The 8,992-nt window shown below is 42.0% G+C and overlaps 1 pseudogene; it reads left to right on the plus strand.

The window, feature by feature from the left end:
• Positions 1-1,791: 1,791 nt before the first annotated feature.
• Positions 1,792-2,104, plus strand: LOC116913092 (annotated as a pseudogene).
• Positions 2,105-8,992: the final 6,888 nt, after the last annotated feature.

Here is an 8,992-nt window from a genome sequence, read left to right on the forward strand (position 1 = left end):
ACAACAACAACCAAACAACCAAACAAAACAAAATGTGGATGGATCGAAGTCGATGTCAAGTGCATACAGAGCTTTTCGCACTGTTTTCTTCTTCCCACCGTTTATGTAGATTTAAATGTTCTAGAACTCAGGGCCTGAAGAGGTGACTTTCAGAAGACCCAAGTTCAGTCCTCAACACCCACATGGCTGTCACAACTGTCTAACTCCAATTCCAGAGGATTCACAGGTACCAGGCACACACAGTGTCCTTCCATACATGCTGACAAAATGCTCATACACATAAAATCAATTATATTAATTTTTTCCTATAGCTTAAATTGCATAGTATTTTTAATACAGTGACCTTAAGTTTAAGTATATCTATACTGAGGGAAAGTGACAACTGGACAGCATTGGATTTTCTTCTCAGTGTCAGTTAGCCCCCTCCTTACAATCAATAAGGAGATGTTTATAACAGTACAGAAGGGTGCACTGGTAACAAGATGTCCCAGCTCACAACTCAGGCCAGTCTTGGCACCGTCTGGGATCAGGAAAGCATGAATCCCAGCCTCCAGCCTCTGCACAGGATCCATCCTAGCACCTGAGACACGAAAGGCTAACCTCACACCAGGCTCCACTCTCTCTGGCCAGTGGGATCAGCCTGGAACCTGTCTGAGGTCAGAGAGGCACCATCTCTAGGCTCTTGCCCATCCCCAGCTCCCACCAGGACCCACACAAACCCAGGCTATCCCCAAGACTTGCCTGAGGCCACAGACCTCATCAACACATAATTTACAACAATAACTCTGAATATTAATGGTCTTAATTCTCCAATCCAAAGAAACAGACTAATAGATTGGAGAGAAGAAGAGAAGGAGGTACAGGAGGAAGGAATCACAGGAATCACCTCCTATTTGTTGCCTCCAAGACATTCACCTCACCTCAAAAGGCAGACATTACCTTAGGGCAAAGGGATGGAGAAAGGGGTTCCAAGCAAATGCCCCCCAAAAATCAAGCGGGTTCCACTGTCCACTGTTCTACCTGACAAGGTAGACTTCAAACCACACTGTAGGAAAGGTTGGTAAGGTCACTTCAGATTGACTAAGAGAACAATCCATTAGGAGGGCATTGTGGCTCTGAACAAATACGTCCCAAACACAGGCACAACCAAACGGAGAAAGCAAAGCCACAGATGACACCCAGCACAACAGTAACGTGTGACGTCAGAACCCCAACCACGCCAACGGGCAGTTTAGTAAAAGAAGAGAGAGAAGTATCTGAACTAAATGACATCAGAGGTCAAATGAACTTAACAGACATCTACCCTCAAACTACAGAACGAACATTTTCCTTAACAGACCATGCAACTTTCTTGGAAATAGATCATATAGTAGGACACAAAGCAAGCCTCAACCTGTGTGAGGAAACTGGAATAATCCCTTGTGTTCTGTTTGATCACGATGAGAAAGACTGTAAATCCACAGCAAGAGAGACAATAAGACACGGGCAAACCCCTCAAGGTTAAGCACTATTGATGAATGAAGATGAACCCTTGAAGAAATGGAGACAGAAACAGAACTGGTCCTAGAATCAAATGAAAGCAAACCACCATGTGCCAAGACCGGTGGGGTTGTGTGAAGCTCCGAGGGAAGCCTCTAGGTTTAAGAAACGGGAGAGGAGTCAAACAACCTAATGATAAACCCCAAGGCTTTGAAGAAGAACAAGAAGCTAGACCTCAGGTCAGTGGACTTAAAGAAATCATTAAGGACATTCAGCCAGTGCTTCAGGGTGATGTACCTTCCACCTTAAACCATGGCCAAGTTCATCTGTAACTTCGCGGAGAAGGCACCGTCGATGGTGGCCACTGCCATTGGCTTACTCGAAGCCTCCATTGGCCACATTTTGGCACTACGCCAAGGTTGAGCTGGTTCCCCCAACGCCTGGTGAAATCCCTACAGCTATTCAGAGCGTGAAAAAAATAATTCACAGTGCCAAAGCTGGTGGCTTCAAACACATTACAGTTAAGGACACTGTGCTGAACGGTTTGATGGCCACTGAGGTGTGGATGTGGTTTTATATCGGAGAGATCATAGGCAAACGTGGCATTGCTGGTTATGATGTTTGAAGACCAAATCAGATTTGAGTTCTTATCTTGGACCATGTGTAATGAGACTTCTATCTGAATAAAATGCTAGCTGTGGAATGGCAAAAAAAAAAAATCATTAAGACAAGGCCAGGAATTAGTGACGTGGAACTAACAACAAATAAAAATATAGGTAATCACTGAGACAGAGAGTGGCTTCTTTGAAAAGATAAACGAGACAGACAATGGCTCTCCAAACTAAGCAAAAGAAAGAGAGACAAAGCCAAAACTAATAAAATTACAGATGAAAATGGCACCAGTACAATATACAGCTATAGATTAAGAAAACCATTATATCTCGCTTAAGTGACAAACACTCCACGGCAAAGTCTAAACAGAATGGATGGCGGACCAAGGTTGGTTTAAAGCAAGATTGTAAGCAATTTAAACAAAGCTATGACAAGCAGCGTGATTGAAGCAGTAATTAAGAGTCTCCCAACTAATTCAGGACCCTGCCAGACCCTCCAAGAAGGAGTAACTCCAAAGCTTCCCAAACTGGTCCATAAAATAGGAAAGGAGCTGTGCTCATGCCTTGTTTAAAATAATAGTTCAAAACTATCCATCCCAGCAAATGCAATTCACAGACTCACTGCAATCCCATTTAAAACCCAAATGTCATTTTTCAGACATGGAAAAAAATTTTAAAGTTCATACAGAGGGGCTGGAGAGATGGATCGACAGTTTAGACAGCACTCGCTACTCTTCCAGAGGACATAGGTTTGTTCCCAACACCTACAACCACCCATAACTCCAGTTCCAGGGGATATGACATCCCCTTTAGATCTCCATGGGCACCAGCATGGGCACCAGCATGTACACTCTGTGTGTGTGTGTGTGTATGTGTGTGTGAACATGTGTGTGTGTGTGTGTGTGTGTGTGGTGTGTGTGTGTGTGTGTGTGTGTGTGTGTGTGTGTGTGTGTGTGTGTGTGTGTGTGTGTGTGTATGTGTGTGTATGTATATGTGTGTGTTTGTGTGTGTATGTATGTGTGTGTGTATATGTGTGTGTGTGTGTATGTGTGTGTGTGTGTGTATGTGTGTGTGTGTGTGTGTGTGTGTGTGTGTGTGTGTGTGTGTGTGTGTGTGTGTACAGTTAAAACATTCATGCTCATAGAATAAACTACATAGGTCTAAAATAAAAAGCTTAAAAATCATGTGTAAGCACAAAAGACCCTCTATAGAACAAAGAATAGAGGCGTTGACATAGCTGATGTTATGCACCACAGAGCCCACACATACCACGTACATACTTCTATCACAGAGCAGGCATGCAGACCAATGGAATAGAACAGAGGACCAGACAGGACTTGCAATGACAGCCACCTGATTTTTGTTAAAAAGGGGGGGGGGAGACAAAAATACAGATGGCTTTTTGTGTTGGAGAAAAGACAAATTTTCAATAAAGGGTGCTGGGAACACTGGCTGTCTACACACAAGAGAACGAAATTAGATTCTTGTGTCTCACCCTGCACAAAACCCCAAGTAGACTGAAAGCCTCAATATAAGACCTGAACTCTGAAGTTGCTAGAGGAAAAGACGGGGGTGCACACCAAGATAGAGTCCCAATACATTGTGTGCCTAAGTGAAACTAATAGAAATAAAGACATTTAATAATAAAAATAATAAAGAGGCCAAGGTTCAGCTCAGTCTATAACCAAGGAAGAACAGGCGTCCCTTCTTAAGGACAGTTGTGTGCTGATACTGCCTATATGTCCCCCATCTGTGGTGGCTGCAGATTTGAGTGTATCCGAAAGCAAGCCAACTGGGCTGAGGGAGACAGACCACGTGACATCCAAGTGTGACATCCAAAAGTGACATCCAACTGTAGCATCCAACTGTGGAGTGCATGCTCTAGAGCCTGGGCCTTCTGGCAAATGCTAGCCACTAGCTGTTTACAGCAAAAACACAGCTTAAGAACTTAAGTGTGCCAGGGTAATACGGACTGTCAAAGAGCTGGAGAGGCAAGCTTGGTCTGAGCGTTATCCCGAGTCAGCCTGGCCTCCAGCGCACCACAGGGCTCCTCCCCTCCTTCCTGCTCCTTCTAAGGCTCTGGCAGATGCCATCGGGAAATCTGGCTTGAACACCGGAATTTAAATGTCACCAGCGTGACTTTGGAAAAGCCACCAAGTGGAGGGGATCATACTGAAGTTTCTGTGCGCGTGGCCTGGCAAACAGACACCCTGCTCCTGGAATGGCAGTCTGTGGAAAGCTCAGTGGTACCAAGTGTTTGCGGACCTCAGACCTTTGACCCAGCGAAGCATCCAAGCTTCTAACCAAATCCTCTCTTCTGCCGCCTAAATATAACTTAAATGTATCCCTTTCTCTGTAATCTCACTGCCACTCTCCTGGTCTGGGTCACTGTTATTTATAGCCAGATTTCTGCTGGCGCTTCCTCACTGGGGGCGGGGCTATGTTCACAGAGGGAGGCAGCCTAGGTGAGGCGGCCCTGCTGGGCGCTGAGCCTTTGCTCATCCATCCGGTCACCTCCAGAGTAGATTCCAACAAGCAGGTGCCCAGAGCCTGCTTCCTCTTTATTCCGTTCCCAGACTCATCTTTTTGTTATTTATCATTGCTTCTGGAATATTTCAAGCAGGTGGAAAAAAAGAAAAAAGGTATAAATATGCAGCCGTATGCAAGTACCGCCCAACTTTTCACATTGTAACATCTTGCAAAAAAGATGGAGTTCGATGGCCTAAATGTTTCTTATGAACTATAGGCATACATAGTAAAGGGTATATATATGTATGTATATATATATACATACATATATATATATTAAATGAATATCGTAGCGATTATTCATGTGCCTGTCACCCAGCTTAAGAAACTATTTCCAAGTGCATTTAGTTCTCTTCTGCGTTCCTTTCCAAGCCAGGAGTGCTGCTATGCCCCTCCACAGAAGCAAACCTGCTCCTCCACTTTGAGATTGGTGTTTCATCCCAACAGGGCTGAGCACACGGTCCCTGACCTGTTCACTGGATGAGTCGTGTTCTGGGGTATCGTCTCTATGGTTGCAGGCAGACATGATTCACCCAATTTCACTGATTTCCAACTCATACTTCATAAAACAGCTCCATCAGTTTCTTTTAAAGCTATATATGTAATTATCTCACTTGACTGCATACCCTGGCCCACTCTCAACCCCCAGTGGTTTCCTAGTGGTCCTGGCATGTAGTCAACAAGTCTGTGGCATGGCCCTGTAATCTTCCATATAACCTGGCTCTCCAGTCTCGGCCCACTTCTGGGGCTTAATGAAGCACACTCCCTCCTTCTGGCCTTAAACCCAGGTCTTTTTCACATGCTTCTCCTTGGTGTGACTGCTAACTCCAGGTCTCTGATCACATATCACCTCTTTGACTACATCATTGCTGATCCCAATGGAAAGTAAGCGTTTCTTGTTTTGTTTCCTGTCTGTTTGTCCACCTGTCTCTACCACATTCCCTGCCCTGGGGCTACAGAGACAAGTGACCATATTGTTTTCTCCTATGTGGTTGCTGGGGGTCTGAACTCAGGTCCTTATGTTTGCCTGGCAGACACTTTACTAATTGAACTATCTCCCCCACCTCTATTTTTTTATTTCTTTGATACCTGTCTCCCTTTAAGTTTCTCTGGGTATGCAAAAGGACTGATCTAAATCCCTGTCATATAACTGCATCAAAATAATTAGCACTCAAGAGATCTGAAGTCACGAATACTTGATGTGTTCAGAACAAAAGCAAAGTGTTTGACAAATAATTTTCAGGACAAAATCTCTGTTGGACAAAACTTATTAGAAATGAAGGTGGCAGATCATGGTTCTTCAAGGAACCATGAAAGGTTCAGGGTAATCTGAGGTGGATGGTAAGGCTTTCTTATTTGTCCTGTGTGCTGACTTGGAGAAGCAGTCAAAGACAATTAAATTGTTGCATCATATTTAATAAAATATGTGCTAATAATAAGAATGTATTAAACACTTGTGTGGGCATTCATGTAAGAGCTTCATATTAATGAATTTTGAATTATTTTTTGTATTATCCCATTTTAACATCAGGAAACTAAAGAATAGAGAGATATGCAGTAACTTGTTAAAGATTAAACATCTAGGAAGTGGTAAGCAGCACACAGACACAGATGATAGTTGACAGTGTTCACCGTGATTATATATTATATATTCCACCAACTAGTAAAACATACGAGCCATGGGAGCCTGTTCTCATTCTCGTATATACCCGTAGGCTTTTAGCCTTATCATAAAGCATTCGGTCCAAGTCAAAGGTCCTCATAGTCTTTCACAGCCTCAAGCCTGTTTAAAATTCCAAGATCAAGGTCACCCACATTTGTGAAAGAAACATTGCTAAAGCTTTAACAACACGTTAATAGTGGGAGCTTCAACACCCCTCTCTCATCAACGGACAAGTCAGGGAGGCAGAAAGTAAACAGAGAAATGGTGAAATTAACGGAGGTTTTGAGTCAAATAGACACAATAGATATCTATAGAACATTTCACCCAAACACAAAATGATATACTTTCTTCTCAGCACCCCATGAAGCCTTCTCCAAAACTGGCCATATAGTTGATCACAAAGCAGACCTCAATAGATACAAGAAAATTGAAATAAACTCTGTATTTTATCAGACCACCATGGATAGAAGCTGGACTTCAACAACAGAAACAACCGAAAGCCTACACACTTAAGGAAACTGAACAATTCTCTACTCAATGATCGCTGGGTCAGGAGAGGAATAAAGAAAGAAATTAAAGACTGTCTAGAATCCAATGAAAATGAAGGTACAACATACCTAAACTTATGGGACACAATGAAAGCAATGTTGAGAGGAAAATTCATAACACTAAATGCCTCCATAAAGAAACCGGAGAGATCTCATACGAGCAACTTAACAGAACGTCGGAAAGCTCTAGAACAAAAAGAAGCAAACACATCCAAAAGGAGTAGATGACAGGAAATAGTTAAACTCAGGGCTGAAATAAATCACTTAGAAACAAAGAGAACAATACAAAGAACCATCAGGTTTTTCTTTAAACTTATCATCTCTTTGAGCAACAAGCCTTTGCTCAGCATTAAATTTCTTGGTATTTCTTTTTTTTCCAAACTATAAATTTTGTATCCCCCCCCCTGCGCCATTGCTCTTTTTCATTGTAGATCTGCATAAGAGCAATCACTAATAATCACAAGGCATAGTCAACATTTGGCTGTCTTGAAACATCTTCTGCTAATGAAATCGGTCCAAATCTCTTCAATTTTTGCCTCAGGCAGATTCTTAGGATGAGGGCAAAAGGTACCACATTCTGTGCTGAAATATAAGAAGAGTGGTCTCTAGCCGAATTACTAACATTTATCCTTCGGACACCTTTTAGGTTGGGCCCCCACAGTCCACATTGCTCTCGGCACTACTGTCTTCCAAACTCCTGCTAGGATGGCCTATTTAGGTTCACTTACAGTGTTCAACCAATTTTCTAGTCTAAAATCCTAAAGTCCCCCAAAAGCAGCATGGTCAGGCCTGTCACAGAAATACACCACTCTCTAGTATCAACCGCTGTCTTATTTACTGTTGTATTGCTGTGAAGAGACAACATGGCCAAGGCAACTTATAAAAGAAAGCATTTAACTGGGGGCCTTTTCACAGCTAGAAGGTGAGTTCATGACCACCACAGCAGTAAGCACGGTGGCATGCAGGCAGGCATGGCACTGGAGCAGTAGTAGTTAAGCACTTATGATTTATCCACAAGTTGGAGGTAGAGAAAAGGCAGGGGGACTTATGAAACCTCAAAGCCCACCCCAGTGACACACCTCCTCATCTTTCCCAAATAGATCCAGCAACTAAGAACCAAACATTCATGTAGGGGCCATGCTCATTCAAACCATCAAACTTATTTGGACTGTGAATTCTTCTTTGATGGAAACTTGTTATAGGTGTTGACAGTGAATATGGAAAGTAGATCTTGACTTTCTTTAAGATTATAATGTGTTGGTTAAAGGCAGATAGGCTAAGCAAGGACAATGTTTCTGAAAGCTGGTTGGAAATATTAGAAAATTAACTTAGTGAAAACTCAGACTATATAGAATTCTTTTCTGTTAAAGGGGCTTCCTATTGCAACCCAAAGTCTTATGGTTTGTTTGTTTGTTTGTTTCATAAATGTTTTACAATGTCCATATCATCGAGAGGTTCAGTAAAAGCACTATAGAACTAATTTATGTTATTATTGATAATGTCCATAGCATATTTCTTTTGATACTTTTGTACTTTTCCTTGGGTTACTATGAGTTTCTGAAGGATATGTCAGTTCTAAATGTAGAGCCATCCCCATGGTTCCTTGGGCCGTTATGCTATTGCTTGTTTCTGATTAGTAGAGACCAGAAACATCCATGAGCTTCTTGAATGGCTACTCTCTGATGTACTAGGCCCAAGTGAAATTTCATCTCTGTGTGGAAGGATCCCGTTATCTTCTTAAGAGTAATGCTATTATAAAATATCTTAGTGTGACTCTAACCAAGCAAATAAAAGACCTGTATGATAAGAACTCCAAGTCTCTGAAGAAAGAAACTGAAGAAAATATCAGAAGATGGAAAGATATCCCATGCTCATGGATCAACAGTATTAACATGTAAAAATGGCCATCTTACCTAAAGCAATCTATGGATTTGATATAATTTCCATCAAAATTCCACATGATTCTTTACAGACCTCAAAAAAGCAATTCTCAACCTCATATGAAAAAATTAAAAACTCAGGATAGCTAAAATAATCCTTAAAAATAAAAGAACTTCTGGAGGTATCACCATACCTGATTTCAAGCTCTACCACAGAGCAATAGAAATGAAATCATCATGGTAATAGCAGAAAAACAGACACGTTGATCACTGGAATAGAAT

Source organism: Rattus rattus, chromosome 12 (genome assembly GCF_011064425.1).
Source record: "Rattus rattus isolate New Zealand chromosome 12, Rrattus_CSIRO_v1, whole genome shotgun sequence".
NCBI lineage: Eukaryota > Metazoa > Chordata > Mammalia > Rodentia > Muridae > Rattus > Rattus rattus.